General features: G+C 42.8%; 1 non-coding gene across 1 annotated transcript; it reads left to right on the forward strand.

The window, feature by feature from the left end:
- Positions 1-315: 315 nt before the first annotated feature.
- LOC112616674 lies at positions 316-422 on the forward strand. Its single transcript, XR_003117713.1, has one exon. It is a non-coding gene; the product is annotated as a U6 spliceosomal RNA (small nuclear RNA).
- Positions 423-16,270: the final 15,848 nt, after the last annotated feature.

The following is a 16,270-nucleotide window of genomic DNA, read 5'->3' on the forward strand; positions in this document are numbered from 1 at the left end:
TATACTCTTAAGTGAGTATACACTTTATACTTATTGTTTGGTGTAGAGGGTTCCTGGACATTGTAGGAGTTATATATTTTGAATCCCAAACCCATGTGAAAGCAGGCTTCAGAGGGAGACCTGTTTTCTACCGTCTTAGAGCCCAGGTTGTCTTCCTATGCTAGCGAATGAATTTTTGTCTAGTTCAACCTTATTGAAGGTGTAGTCCTTTGAAACTCCCAACTTCCTACAGGTGTTTCAGTTCCAACCCCCTGCCTTACTTAGGCCGAAGGCTCTGTCTCCTGCCTCTACAAGGCCATCAGAACCTAAGCATGTGTGCTCGCTTCAGCAGCACATGTACTGGAATTGGAATGATGCAGAAAAGATTAGCATGGTCCCTGCACAAGGATAATGCACAAATCCGTGAAGTGTTCCATATAAAAAAAGAAGAAGAAGAAGGTGGATCACGGCAGATGGGAGGCAGGACTAGATTGCAGCTCCAACTTGGACGAACTGAGCAACATGTGGACGCTCGCATCATGAAATTTTGCTCCGGAACGACTGCAGGAATAAATCAGGAAACCCAAGAGGACCCACAGACTCTCTGAAGAAAGCGGACTGCTCCTGCAGGACCCAGGAGACACACCAAACACTGTGAGTGCCCAAACTGTGGAAGTGGGAAAGGGAGCTCTTCTGCCCCCGAACACACACCCCCACTGGGGAAACTGAAGGCCTAGGTTACGGGAGAAGATTCTGACCTTACCTGGAGCTGAGTCAATTTAGATACCGTGCGAAATACAGGAGTAGAGGAAAGAGTGGGAAAAGCCCTGTGAGCTCACTGCGTCCCCTAGCAAACCATTTCTGCCTGGCCTTACAGGGGTCCTTTGGTAGGGTGGCCAGAGGCACTTGGAAAAGGTCACAGGGAGAAAGAAATCTCCAGCCGAACTTTGTAACAATTTGAACTGAGGCTGGGCACAGTGGCTCAAGCCTGTAATCCTAGCACTTTGAGAGGGTGAGGAGGGTGGATTACCAGACGTCAGGAGTTCGAGACCAGCCTGGCCAAGATGGTGAAACTTCGTCTCTACTAAAAATACAAAAATTAGCCAGGTGTAGTGGTGCGTGCCTGTAATCCCAGCTTCTCGGAAGGTTGAGGCAGGAGAATTACTTGAACCCAGGAGGCAGAGGCTGCAGTGAGCTGAGATCGTGCCACTGCACTCTAGCCTGGGCGACAGAGCAAAACTCCATCTCAAAAACAAACAAACAAACAAACAAACAAAAAAGACAGTTCAAACTGATGGACTGATGGAGAAGTCTTCTGGCCAGAACTTGTTAGGGGGTGGGGCATGAATCTGGTGTGCAGACTCCACAGGCGGGGTAAGAAGGAAAGCCATACTTGCTTTCACAGCTGGGAGGTGGGTAGCCTGGGGCAAGATCTCAGCCCTGCTTACTCACTGCCTGGAAACAGACTCAGTGCTGTTGGGTGGGGGTACAGTGGGAGTGAGACCAGCCCTTTGGATTCTGTGGGAGCTGTGTGAGGCCTGTGACTGCTGGCTTTCCCCCACTTTCCTGACAACCTGCACAACACAGTAGAGACATCCATAATCTTTCTATGATTATAACTCCATTGACCTGGGAGCCTCACCCCCATACCCCACAGCAGCTGCAGCAAGACCTGCCCAAGGAGACTCTGAGCTCAGACACACCTAGCCCTGCCCCAACCCAATGATCGTACCCTACCCACCCTGGTAACTGAAGACAAAGGGCACATACTCTTGGGAGTTCTAGGGCCCCGCCCACCGCCTGTTCCTCCCCATACTACCACAGCTGATGCTGTCTGGAAAGCGCCACCTCCCAGCAGGAGGCCAACCAGCACAAAAATAGTGCATTAAACCACCAAAGCTAAGAACCTTCACAGAGGCCATTTCACCCCCTTTCCATCTTCACCAGATCAGGTGCTGGTATCCACAGCTGAGAGATCCATAGACGGTTCACATCACAGGACTCTGTGCAGACTACCCCGAGTACAAACCCAGAGCCTGGTAGACTTGCTGGGTGGCTAGATCCAGAAAAGCTGTAACAATCACTACAGCTTGGCTCTTAGGGAGCCACATCCACAGGAAAAGGGGGAGAGTATTACATCAAGGTAACATGCCATGGGACAAAAGAATCTGAACAACGGCCTTCAGCCCTGGACCTTCCCTCTGACAGAGCCTACCCAAATGAAAAGGAACCAGAAAACTGACTCTGGTAATATGAGAAAACAAGGTTCCTTGACACCCACAAAAGATCACACTTTCCTTGACACCCACAAAAGATCACACTAACTCACCAGCAATGGATCCAAACCAAGAAGAAATCTTTGATTTACCTGAAAAAGAATTCTGGAGGTTAGTAATTAAGCTACTCAGGGAGGCACCAGAGAAAGGTGAAGCCCAATGTAAGGAAATAAAAAAAATTGGAGAGGCACGGTGGCTCACACCTGTAATCCCAGCACTTTGGGAGGCTGAGGTGGGCGGATCATGAGGTCAGGAGACTGAGACCATCCTGGCTAACACGGTGAAACCTCGTCTCTACTAAAAATACAAAAAAATTAGCCAGGTGTGGTGGCACACACCTGTAGTCTTAGCTACTTGGGAGGCTGAGGCAGGAGAATCACTTGAACCTGGGAGGCGGAGGTTGCAGTGAGCCAAGATTGTGCCACTGCACTCCAGCCTGGGCAATAGAGTGAGACTCCATCTCAAAAAAAAAAAAAAAAAAAAAAAGGAAAGAAAAGAAAGGAAATGAAACAAGAAGAGAAGGCCGAGCATGGTGGCTCATGCCTATAATCCCAGCACTTTGGGAGTCCAAGGTGGGCAGATCACCTGAGGTCAGAAGTTCGAGACCAGCCTGACCAACATGGAGAAACCCTGTCTCTACTAAAATACAAAATTAGCCAGGTGTGGTGGTGCATGCCTGTAGTCCTAGCTACTCAGGAGGCTGAGGCAGGAGAATTGCTTGAACCCGGGAGGCGGAGGTTGCAGTGAGCTGAGATAGTGCCATTGCACTCCAGCCTGGGCAACAAGAGTGAAACTCCATCTAAAAAAAAAAAGAAAAAAAAAGTGAAGAGAGGAATATTCAGTGAAATGGATAGCATAAATAAAAAACAATCAAAGCTTCAGGAAACAATGGACACAATTATAGAAATGCAAAATGCTCAGGAAAGTCTCAGCCATAGAATTGAACAAGCAGAATAAAGAAATTCAGAGCTCAAAGACAAGGTATTCGAATTAACCCAATCCAACAAAGACAAAGAAAAAAGAATAAGAAAATATGAACAAAGCCTCCAAGAAGTGTGGGATTATGTTAAATGACCAAACCTAAGAATAATTGGTATTCCTGGGGAAGAAGAGAAATCTGAAAGTTTGGAAAACGTATTTGGGGGAATAATCGAGGAAAACTTCCCCAGCCTTGCTGGAAACTTAGACATCCAAATACAAGAAGCACAAAGAACATCTGGGAATTTCATTGTCAGAAGATCATCACCTAGGCACATTGTCATCAGCTTATCTAAAGTTAAGATGAAGGAAAGAATCTTAAGAGCTGTGAGACAAAAGTACCAGATAACCTATAAAGGAAAATCTATCAGATTAACAGCAGATTTATTAGCAGAAATCCTGCAAGCTAGAAGGGACTGAGGCCCTATCTTCAGCCTCCTCGAACAAAACAATTATCAGCTAAGAATCTTTTTTTTTTTTTTTCTTGAGACGTAGTTTCGCTCTTGTTGCCCAGGCTGGAGTGCAATGGTGAGATCTTGGCTCACTGCAACCTCTGCCTCCCAGGTTCAAGCGATTCTCCTGCTTCAGCCTCCCAAGTAGCTGGGATTACAGGCATGCGCCACCATGCCTGACTAATTTTGTATTTTTAGTAGAGATGGAGTTTCTCCATGTTGGTCAGGCTGGTCTTGAACTCCTGACCTCAGGTGATCCGCCTGCCTAGGCCTCTCAAAGTGCTGGGATTACAGGCGTGAGCCACTGTGCCCGGCTAAGAATCTTGTATCAAGTGAAACTAATCTTCATATATGAAGGAAAGATAGGTTTTTTTAAAACAAACAAATGCTGAGAGAATTTGCCACTACCAAGCCACCACTACAAGAACTGCCAAAAGGGGCACTAAATCTTGAAACAAATCCTGGAAACACATCAAAACAGAACCTTTTTAAAGCATAAATCTCACAGGACCAATAAAACAAAAATGCAGGCCAGACGCGGTGACTCACACCTGTAATCCCAGCACTTTGGGAGGCTGAGGAGGGTAGATCACGAGGTCAGGAGTTCAAGACCATCCTGGCCAAGATGGTGAAGCCCCATCTCTACTAAAAATACAAAAATTAGCTGGGCATGGTGGCACTTGCCTGTAATCCTAGCTACTTGGGAGGCTGAGGCAGGAGAATCACTTGAACCTGGGAGGCGGAGGTTGCAGTGAGCCAAGATGGTGTCATTGTACCCCAGCCTGGGCAACAAGAGCGAAACTCTGTCTTAAAAAAAAAAAAAATACAATTTAAAAACAAAAAGAAAAAAAAACAAGCTATACAGGCAACAAATAGCATGATGAATGGAATGGTACCTCACATCTCTGTACTAACATTGAATGTAAATAGACTTAATGCTCCACTTAAAAGATACAGAATTGCGGAATGGATAAGATTCACCAACCAACTTGAACCTGGGAGACGGAGGTTGCAGTGAGCCGAGATTGCACTACTGCACTTCAGCCTGGGCGACAGAGTGAAACTCCGTCCCATAAAAAAAAAAAAAAAAAAAAAAAGAATTCACCAACCAACTATCTGCCTTCAAGAGACTCACCTAACACATAAGGACTCACATAAACTTAAGGTAAAGGGGTGGAAAAAGACATTTCATGCAAAGGGACACCAAAAGCGAGCAGGAGCAGCTATTCTTTTTGTTTTTGTTTTTGTTTTTTGAGATGGAGTCTCACTCTGTCGCCCAGGCTGGAGTACAGTAGTGCAATCTCAGCTCATTGCAACCTCCACCTCCTGGATTCAAGCTATTCTCCTGCCTCAGCCTCCTGAGTAGCTGTGCAGGCACTCACCACCATGCCCAGCTAATTTTTGTATTTTTAGTAGAGACGGGGTTTCACCATATTGGCCAGGCTGGTCTCGAACTCCTGACCTTGTGATCCACCCGCCTCAGCCTCCCAAAGTGCTGAGATTACAGGCGTGAGCCACCATGCCCGGCCAGGAGTAGCTATTCTTATATCAGACAAAACAAACTTTAAAGCAACAGCAACTAAAAAAGACAAAGAGGGACATTATGTAACAGCAAAAGGCCTTGTCCAACAGGCAAATATCACAATCCTAAACATATATGCACCTAACACTGGAACTCCCAAATTTATAAAACAATTACTAATAGACCTAAGAAATGAGATAGACCTCAACACAATAATAGTGGGGGACTTCAATATTCCACTGACAGCACTAGACAGGTCATCAAGACAGAAACAACGGATTTAAACTATACCCTGGAACAAATGGACTTAACAGATACTTACAGAACATTCCATCCAACAACCTCAGAATATACATTCTGTTCAACAGTGCATGGAACTTTCTCCAAGACAGACCATATGATAGGCCACAAAGCAAGCCTCAATACATTTAAGGAAAATGAAATTATCTCAAGCACTCTCTCAGACCACAGTGGAATAAAACTGGAAATCAACTCCAAAAGGAACCTTCAAAACTATGCAAATACATCAAAGTTAAATAACCTGTTCCTGAATGATCATTGGGTCAAAAATGAAATCAAGACGGAAATTAAAAAATTCTTCGAACGGAATGACAGTAGTGACATAGCCTATCAAAACCTCTGGGATTCACCAAAGGCGGTGCTAAGAGGAAAGTTCATAGCCCTAAAAGCCTACATCACAAAGTCTGAAAGAGCACAGACAATCTAAGGTCACACCTCAAGGAACTAGAGAAACAAGAACAAACCAAACCGAAACCCAACAGAAGAAAGGAAATAACCAAGATCAGAGCAGAACTAAATGAAATTGAAACAAGCAAACAAAAAAATACAAAAGATAACAAACAAAAAGCTGGTTCTTTGAAAAGATAAATAAAATTGATAGATCATTAGCAAGATTAATCAAGAAAAGAAGAGAGAAAATCCAAACAAGCTCAATAAGAAATGAAAGGGGAGATATTACAACTGACACCACAGAAATACAAAAGATCATTCAAGGCTACTATGAACGCCTTACATGCTTAAACTAGAAAATCTAGAAGAGATGGATAAATTTCTGGGAAGATACAACCCTCCTAGCTTAAATCAGGAAGCATTAGATACTCTGAACAAACCAATAACCAGCAGCGAGATTGATATGGTAATTTAAAAATTACCAAGAAAAGGGCTGGGCGGGGTGGCTCACGCCTATAATCCCAGCACTTTGGGAGGCCGAGGCAGGTGGATCATGAGGTCAGGAGTTCAAGACCAGCCTGACCAATATGGTGAAACCCCGTCTCTACTAAAAATACAAAAAAATTAGCCGGGAGTGGTGTCACGCACATGTAATCCCAGCTACTCGGGAGGCTGAGGCAGGAGAATCACTTGAACCCAGGAGGCAGAGGTTGCAGTGAGCTGAGATCGCACCACTGCACTCCAGCCTAGGTGACAGAGTGAGATTCTGTCTCAAAAAAAAAACCAAAAAACAAAAAACAGAAGTCCAGGACCAAACGGATTCACAGCAGAATTCTACCAGACATTCAAAGAATTGTATTGGCACTATTCCACAAGATAGAGAAAGAGGGAACCCTCCCTAAATCATTCTATGAAGTCAGTATCATTCTAATACCAAAACCAGGAAAGGACATAACCAAAAAACAAAACTACAGACCAATATCCCTAATGAACATGGATGCTAAAATCCTTAACAAAATTCTAGTAACCAAATCCAACAACATATCAAAAAGATAATCCAGGGGCCGGGCGTGGTAGCTCACTCCTGTAATCCCAGCACTTTGGGAGTCTGAGGCCGGCTGATCACCTGAGGTCAGGAGTTCGAAACTAGCCTGACCGATATGGAGAAACCTCATCTCTACTAAAAATACAAAATTAGCTGGGTGTTGTGGCGCATGCCTGTAATCCCAGCTACTCAGGAGGCTGAGGCAGGAGAATTGCTTGAACCCAGGTGGCAGAGGTTGCAGTGAGCCAAGATTGTGCCATTGCACTCCAGCCGGGGCAACAAGAGCGAAACTCTGTCTCAAAAAGAAGAAGAAGAAAAAAAGATAATCCACCATGATCAAGTTGGTTTCATACCAGGGATGCAGGAATGGTTTAACATACACAAGTTAATAAATGTGATACACCACATAAACAGAATTAAAAATAAAAATCGCATGATCATCTCAATAGATGCGGAAAAAGCATTTGACAAAATTCAGCATCCCTTTATGATTAAAACTCTCAGCAAAATTAGCATACAAGGGACATACCTCAATGTAATAAAAGCCATCTATGACAAACCCACAGCCAACATAATACTGAATGGGGAAAAGTTGAAAGCATTGCCTCTGAGAACTGGAACAAGACAAGGATGCCCACTCTCACCACTTCTTTTCAATGTAGTGCTGGAAGTCCTAGCCAGAGCAATCAGACAAGAGAAAGAAATCAAGGACATCCAAATCGGTAAAGAGGAAGTCAAACTGTCGCTGTTTGTGGATTATATGATTGTTTACCTAGAAAATCCTAAAGACTCCTCCAGAAAGCTCCTGAAACTGATAAAAGAATACAGCAAAGTTTCCAGATACAAAATTAATGTACACACATCAGTAGCTCTTCTATACACCAACAGTGACCAAGCTGAGAATCAAATCAAGAACTCAACCCCTTTTACAATAGCTGCGAAAAAGATAAAATACTTAGGAAAAGACCTAACCAAGGAGGTGAAAAACCTCTACAAGGAAAACTACAAAACACTGCTGAAAGAAAGCATAGATGACACAAGCAAATAGAAACACATCCCATACTCATGAATGGGTAGAATCAATATTGTGAAAATGACCATCCTTCCGAGAGCAATCTACAAATTCAATGCAATTCCCATCAAAATACCACCATCATTCATCACAGAATTAGAAAAAACAATTCTAAAGTTCATATGGAACCAAAAAAGAGCCCACATAGCCAAAGCAAGACTAAGCAAAAAGAACAAATCTGGAGGCATCACATTACCTGATTCCAAGCTATCCTATAAGGCCATAGTCAGACAAACAGCATGGTACTGGTATAAAAATAGGCACATAGATCAATGGGACAGAATAAAGAACCTGGAAATAAACCCAAATACTTACAGCCAACTGATCTTCAACAAAGCAAACAAAAACATAAAGTGGAGAAAGGACACCCTTTTCAACAAATGGTGCTGGGATAATTGGCTAGCCACATGTAAGAGAATGAAACTGAATCTTCATCTCTCACCTTACACAAAAATCAACTCAAGATGGATTAAGGACTTAAATCTAAGACCTGAAACTATTAAAATTCTAGAAGATAACATTAGAAAAACCCTTCTAGACATTGGCTTAGGCAAGAACTTCATGACCAAGAACCCAAAAACAAATGCAATAAAAACAAAGATAAACAGCTGGGTCTTAAACTAAAGAGCTTTTGCACGAGAAAAGGAACAGTCAGCAGCATAAAGAGAACCCACAGAGTGGGAGAAAAGCTTCACAATCTATACATCTGACAGAGGACTAATATCCAGAATCTACAATGAACTCAAACAAATCAGCAAGATAAAAACAATCCCACCAAAAAGTGGGCTAAGGACATGAAAAGACAATTCTCAAAAGAAGATATACAAATGTGTATGAAAAAGTGCTCAATATCACCAATGATTGGGGAAATGCAAATCAAAACCACAATGCAGTACCACCTTACTCCTGCAAGAATGGCCATAATCAAAAAATCAAAAAACAGTAGATGTTGGTGTGGATGCAGTGAACAGGGAACACTTTTATGTACTGGTGGGAATATAAACGAGTACAGCCATTATGGAAAACAGTGTGGGGGCCGGGCGCGGTGGCTCACGCCTGTAATTCTAGTACTTTGGGAGGCCGAGGCGGGCGGATCACGAGGTCAGGAGTTTGAGACCAGTCTGGCCAACATAGTGAAATCCCGTCTCTACTAAAAATACACAAAAAATTAGCTGGGCGTGGTGGTGTGCGCCTGTAATCCCAGCTACTCGGGAGGCTGAGGCGGAGGTTGCAGTGAGCTGAGATCGCACCACGGCGACAGAATGAGACTCTGTCATAAAAAAAAAAAAAAAGAAAAAAGAAAAAAAAATAACGTGTGGAGATTCCTTGAAGATCTGAAAGTAGAACTACCATTTGATCCAGCAGTCCCACTACTGGGTATCTACCCAGAGGAAAAGAAGTCATTATACGAAGAAGATACTTGCACACACGTTTATAGCAGCACAATTTGCAATTGCAAAAATGTGGAACCAACCCAAATGCCCATCAATCAACCAGTGGATAAATTAACCATGGTATATATATACAATGGAATACTACCCAGCCATAAAAAGGAGTGAATTAATGGCATTCACAGCGACCTGGATGGGATTGGAGACTATTATTCTAAGTGAAGTAACTCAGGAATGGGAAACCAAACATTGTATGTTCTCACTTATAAGTGGGAGCTAAGCTATGAGGATGCAAAGGCATAAGAATGACACAATGGACTTTGGAGACTCAGGGGGAAAGGGTGGGAAGGGGGTGAGGTATAAAAGACTACAAATTGGGTTCAGTGTATACTGCCCGGGTGATGGGTGCATCAAAATCTCACAAATCACCACTAAAGAACTTATTCATATAACTAAACACCACCTGTTCCCTGATAACCTATGGGGAAAAAAAACAAAAACCCTGACCACCTTACTTAATGAGATAACTAAGTTACCTGCACCCCACCCCCACCCCTAGTGGAGCAACTGACATTTTAACTCCTACCCAATGTTCTGGTTTTGGGTTTTTCCACTTTGTTTTGACCTCTGGGGATATCCTTTACTTGCAAGTTCAGCTGTACATTTAAAAGGATTTTATATTGTATTTGGCATTTCTTTTTTTTTTTTTTTCTGTTCTTAAATATCTTTTTATTTAATTTTTTTTATTATACTTTAAGTTCTAGGGTACATGTGCGTAACGTGCAGATTTGTTACATATGTATACCTGTGCCATGTTGGCGTGCTGCATCCATCAACTCGTCAGCACCCATCAACTCGTCATTTATATCAGGTATAACTCCCAGTGCAATCCCTCCCCCCTTCCCCCTCCCCGTGATAGGCCCCGGTGTGTGATGTTCCCCTTCCCGAGTCCAAGTGATCTCATTGTTCAGTTCCCACCTATGAGTGAGAACATGAGGTGTTTGGTTTTCTGTTCTTGCGATAGTTTGCTGAGAATGATGGTTTCCAGCTGCATCCATGTCCCTACAAAGGACACAAACTCATCCTTTTTTATGACTGCACAGTATTCCATGGTGTATATGTGCCACATTTTCTTAATCCAGTCTGTCACTGATGGACATTTGGGTTGATTCCAAGTCTTTGCTATTGCGAATAGTGCGGCAATAAACATACGTGTGCATGTGTCTTTAGAGCAGCATGATTTATAATCCTTTGGGTATATACCCAGTAATGGGATGGCTGGGTCATATGGTACTTCTAGTTCTAGATCCTTGAGGAATCGCCATACTGTTTTCCATAATGGTTGAACTAGTTTACAATCCCACCAACAGTGTAAAAGTGTTCCTATTTCTCCCCATCCTCTCCAGCACCTGTTGTTTCCTGACTTTTTAATGATTGCCATTCTAACTGGTGTGAGATGGTATCTCATTTGGTATTTCTAAGTGTTTTGTAGTGTGGGAGGACTTTCATTCAAGTTATTTTGGCTACCATATTACTGGAAATGGACATCAAAGATTATTTTAAAAGGAAAATAATTTTAGGATGGCAAGCAGCATTGGCTTAGATGCCAATATTAGATTGAATTCTTAAAGAATTTTTATTTAGAAGGGCATCCTCCTTTCTTTCATAGAAGAAGGTAAATGGATTTTTTTTTCTGCCCTATTTTATCTTTAAATATTTTGGCTTGCCTAAAAAAGTAAACAAAACAGTCGATCTACCAGTCACTGTATATCATATGAATACATACATTCATATTTATGTAGAATAAATTGGGGGAAGTTCTAGTAATCTGGTGCAACTTAAATGCAAGGTAGACATTGAAGAATCTCTAGAGATGAGAATCACAAGGTAGACATGGACTACATAATTATGTTACACTAAGGCGTTTAGATTTTATTTTGAAGGTGATGGGGAACCTTTCTATCTATATATGAATCTTGGCATATTTGGCAGAATATCCGGTTTTTTTTTGCCAGTTTCTTAAAAGAAGACTTTCTTGAAATGGACTGTAGCCGGGGCGAGGAGAAGGATACATCTTACACATGTGCATATGTATTGTGGATGGGTATGAGAATCTTGATCAGATTAATGGCTCATGGTTCTCAAGTTTTTGTTTGTTTGTTTGTTTATGAGACACACTCTCACTCTGTAGCCCAGGCTGGAGTGCGGTGGCACGATCTCGGCTCACTGCAAGCTCCGCCTCCCGGGTTCACTCCAATCTTCTGCCTCAGCCTCCCTAGTAGCTGCGACTACAGGCGCCCCCTACCACGCCGGGCTAATTTTCTTGTATTTTTAGTAGAGACGGGGTTTCACCGTGTGTTAGCCAAGATGGTCTCGATCTCCTGACCTCGTGATCCGCCCGCTTCGGCCTCCCAAAGTGCTGGGATTACAGTCGTGAGCCACCGCACCCGGCGGTTCTCAACTTTTTATGGTGAACTCTGCCCCACAAATAAAAGGTGCTTGGCATGCTTTGTAGAAAAGAGAGAGTAACTTATTTCCTTTCACACATGTCAGGAAGAAGATGTAATGTAATATGGATAAAGAACAGATTGTTTATGGTGAGTCTTGAGGGGTCGTCCTCTTTTGTTTCCTCTTACTCCTCATATTCAGAACCTAGTCTGCCTGTCTTGGAATTACATTTCTACCTTAGAAATCGACTAAGTCTCTACTCTAGTTTTTTCCTTTTTGACTTCGGCACTCACTCATGTGATTGTAATCTTCTGGAATTAGGTGCTTAAAATATTTGAGAGGTTCCCCATCACCTTCAAAATAAAATCTAAACTCTTTAGCATGGCATAACTATGTAGTCCATGTCTACCTTGTGGTCTTCATTTCTAGAGATTCTTCAATGTCCACCTTGCATTTAAATTGCACCAGATTACTAGAACTTCCCCCAAATTCTATATATTAGACCTAAGCTTGTGATTTTTATTTTTATTTTTTATTTTTTGAGACAGAGTATCGCTCTTGTCACCCAGGCTGGACTGCAATAGGGCGATCTCGGCTTTGCAACTTCCGCCTCCCATGTTCAAGCAATTCTCCTGCCTTAGACTCGCGAGTAGCTAGGATTACAAGCATGCGCCACCACTCCCGGCTAATTATTTGTATTTTTAGTAAAGTCGGGGTTTCACCACGTTGGCCAGGCTGGTCTCGAACTCCTGACCTCAAGTGATCCTCCCACCTCAGCCTCCCAAAGTGCTGGGATTACAGACATGAGCCACTGTGCCCAGCCAAGCTTCTGACTTTTTTTTTTTTTTTTTAGGGGATGTTTATTTATTTATTTAGAGACAGAGTTTCTCTTTTGTCATCCAGGTTGGAGTGCAATGGCATGATCTCAGCTCACTGCAACCTCCCCGTCCCGGGCACAAGCAGTTCTCCTGCTTCAGCCTCTCGAGTAGCTGGGATTACAGGCATGGGCTACCATGCCCAACTAATTTTGTATTTTTAGTAGAGATGGGGTTTCACCATGTTGGTCAGGCTGGTCTCGAACTCCTGATCTCGAGTTATCTTCCAGCCTCGGCCTCCCAAAGTGGTGGGATTATAGCCGTAAGCCACCGCGCCCAGCCTGGAAGGGATATTTAGAGATAGAGTGACAAGTTCCAGAATGCACTGAACCCATTAACTTCTACAATGGATTTCCCTTTCAGTCTCAAAACACTTCCGGAGGTTGGAAATTTCTTTATTGATTTTTTTCTGAAATGAAATCAATTAACATCCATTATAAAAACTTTAAAACCACAGTAGTGTAAAAATAGGATATTTAGGAACTCCTTTGCACTCCCCTCATTTAGTTCTACCCCACGGAATTAACAATTGTTAATATGTTCTTGTTTATCCTTTCAGAACTCCATTTATTGGTGAGAATGGTGTCATATAAAACTTCTTAGCTAGACTCAGGAGGCTGAGGCAGCAGAACCGCTTGAACCTGGGAGGCGGAGGCTGCAGCGAGCTGAGACCACGCCACTGCCCTCCAGCCTGGGAGACAGAGCGAGACTCGGTCTCAGAAAAAAAAAAAAAAAGAAAAAGAAAAAGAAAAGACGTCTCAGCCAGGCACAATGGCTCATGCTTGTAATCACAGCACTTCTGGAGGCCAACGTGGGAAGAAGATCCCCCGAGGGCAGGAGTTTGAGACCAGCCTTGGCAACCCAGAGAGACCTCCCCCCCATCTCTTACGTTTTTTCTTATGCTTTCTCTTGGACATTTCTTTATTACATTTCTTCCTCTTTTTACAAAACCATTGACTTAGCTGTTTATGCCAAATTCAAATGAGAGTGATAAACTCTCTTGTATCGTGGGGCACCTGTTTAACTTCAACTTTGCCCAGAGAGTGTCCATGAGGGATTTGCTGACTAATCTTTTCTTGGGATACTGTTTCTCATTTTCCCTTTCCTTTTTTATTTTCCTGTTCATCTTCCAGCTCCTTTTCATTTTCCTCTTCTTTTTCTCACTCTCTCTTTCCACCTGCTTCTCCTCCTCCTTCTCTCCATTTCTGCTTTCCCTTTTGTTCATCTTCACTGTAATTTCCATTTGATTGTTCTGGATTTTGATCACAAGGCATAGCTGGCTGTTTCTGTATAACGAGATCCCAACTTTTCAATTTTGTGAAGTTACCACCACCTTCCAGCCCTTGCTGATTTAGATCCATGATTGTTTTGCTTTGGGTCTTCTCTCTTAGAGGCTCTGTTTGATTTTTAGAAATAAAAAAATTCTCAGCGCCAGATGATTTTACCTCAGAAAAGTCACAATTGTAGGAACTGTCTTGGCCAGTCTGAAAGGATCCAAGCTTCTGATTTTAATGAAAATATTTCCTGGCTGGGCTCGGTGGCTCATGTCTGTAATCCCAGCACTTTGGGAGGCCGAGGTGGGCAGATCATAAGGTCAGGAGTTTGAGACCAGCCTGGCCAATATGGTGAAACCCCATCTCTACTAAAAATACAAAAATTAGCTGAGTGTGGTGGCACGCACATGTAGTCTCAGCTACTTGGGAGGCTGAGGCAGGAGAATCGCATGAACCCGGGAGGCACAGGTTGCAGTGAGCCGAGATCACATCACTGCACTCCAGCCTGGGCGACAGAGCGAGACACCATCTCAAGAAAAAAAAAATTTGAATGAGTTTGCTTCCACTAAAGCCAAGAAAGTAGAATTTAATAAATTCTAGTTTTGGTGTAAATAACATGTTTTAAACTTAATTGCTGTGACTTGTAATTTATCTTTTTCAATATTTTTTCAACTCCTTTAATGTTCCAAGAAAAATTTAATTATTCAAGAATATATAAAAACCTGTATATGGAACCTGTATTTTGCCTTTTGCCTCAGGCTCCAATATGGTTCAGTATGGCACTGTTACTGGTCCTGTCTTTATTAAAAATATTGATATTTTGTTCATCATGGACGTTTGCATTAATTTGATTTTTTATATATTTCATTAAAACATCATTCCTCAGGCTGGGTGCAGTGGCTCACGCCTGTAATCCCAGCACTTTGGGAGGCCGATGTGGGCGGACCACGAGGTCAGGAGATCGAGACCATCCTGGCCAACAAGGTGAAACCCCGTCTCTACTTAAAAATTCAAAAAAATTAGCCGGGCGTGGTGGTGGGCACCTGTAGTCCCAGCTACACGGGAGGCTGAGGCAGAATGGCATGAACCCGGGAGGCAGAGCTTGCAGTGAGCTGAGAAGGTGCCACTGCACCCCAGCCTGGGTGACAGCAAGACTTGTCACAAACAAAAAATCATTCCTCTCGATAACTGAATTTTTTGGTACCCCCTTAAATTTTGCACATGAAGCAAGTGTCTCACTCACCCTACCCTATTCTCAGCCCTGCTTGAGGTCCTTAGATGTAAATAATCTATTTGATATGCCAGTGTTGTGTGGGAAGTGCAATTCTTTTTTTAAAAAAAGAGCTTCCTTTCGGCCAGAACTGCCATCTTCCAGTAATTTGCCAAAATGACGAACACAAAGGGTAAGAGAGGCACCCGATAGATGTTCTCTAGGTCTTTTAGAAAACGGCTGAGGCGGGAGGATCACTTGAGGTCGAGTTCAAGACCAGCCTGGCCAACATGGCAAAACCCCATCTCTACTAAAAATGCAAAAATTAGCTGGGCGTGGTGGCAGACGCCTGTAATCCCATCTACTCGGCAGGCTGAGGCAGGAGAATCACTTGAACCCAGGAGGTAGAGGTTGCAGTGAGCCAAGATCACGCCACTGCACTCCAGCCTGGGCAACAGAGCAAGACTCTGTCTTAAAAAAAAAAAAAAAAAAGAAAATATGGAGTTGTTCCTTTGGCCATGTACACGTGAATCTATAAGAAAGGCGATATTATTAGCCGGGCGTGGTGGCATGTGCCTGTAGTCCCAGCTACTCAGGAGGTTGAGGCAGGAGAATCACTTGAACCTGGGAGGTGAAAGTTGCAGTGAGCCGAGATCTCACCACTGCACTCCAGCCTCGGCAACAGGGCAAGACTTCATCTCAAAATATATATATATATGTATTTTTTTCTATATGTATATAGAAAAATATATGTTCATTATGGACTATATATATTTCTATATATATATTCTATATACATATGAAAAATATATATATACACATATAGAGACATCGAGGGAATGCATACTATTCAAAAAGGAATGTCCCATAAGTGTTACCATGGCAAAACTGTGTCTACAATGTTAACCAGCATGCTGTCGGCATTGTTGTAAACAAAGAAGCTAAGGGCAAGATTCTTGCCAAGAGAATTAATGTGCGGATTGAGTACATTAAGCGCTCTAAGAGCCAAGATAGCTTCCTGAAACACATGAGGGAAAATGATCAGAAAAAGAAGGAAG

Source organism: Theropithecus gelada, chromosome X (genome assembly GCF_003255815.1).
Source record: "Theropithecus gelada isolate Dixy chromosome X, Tgel_1.0, whole genome shotgun sequence".
Classification (NCBI taxonomy): Eukaryota; Metazoa; Chordata; class Mammalia; order Primates; family Cercopithecidae; genus Theropithecus; species Theropithecus gelada.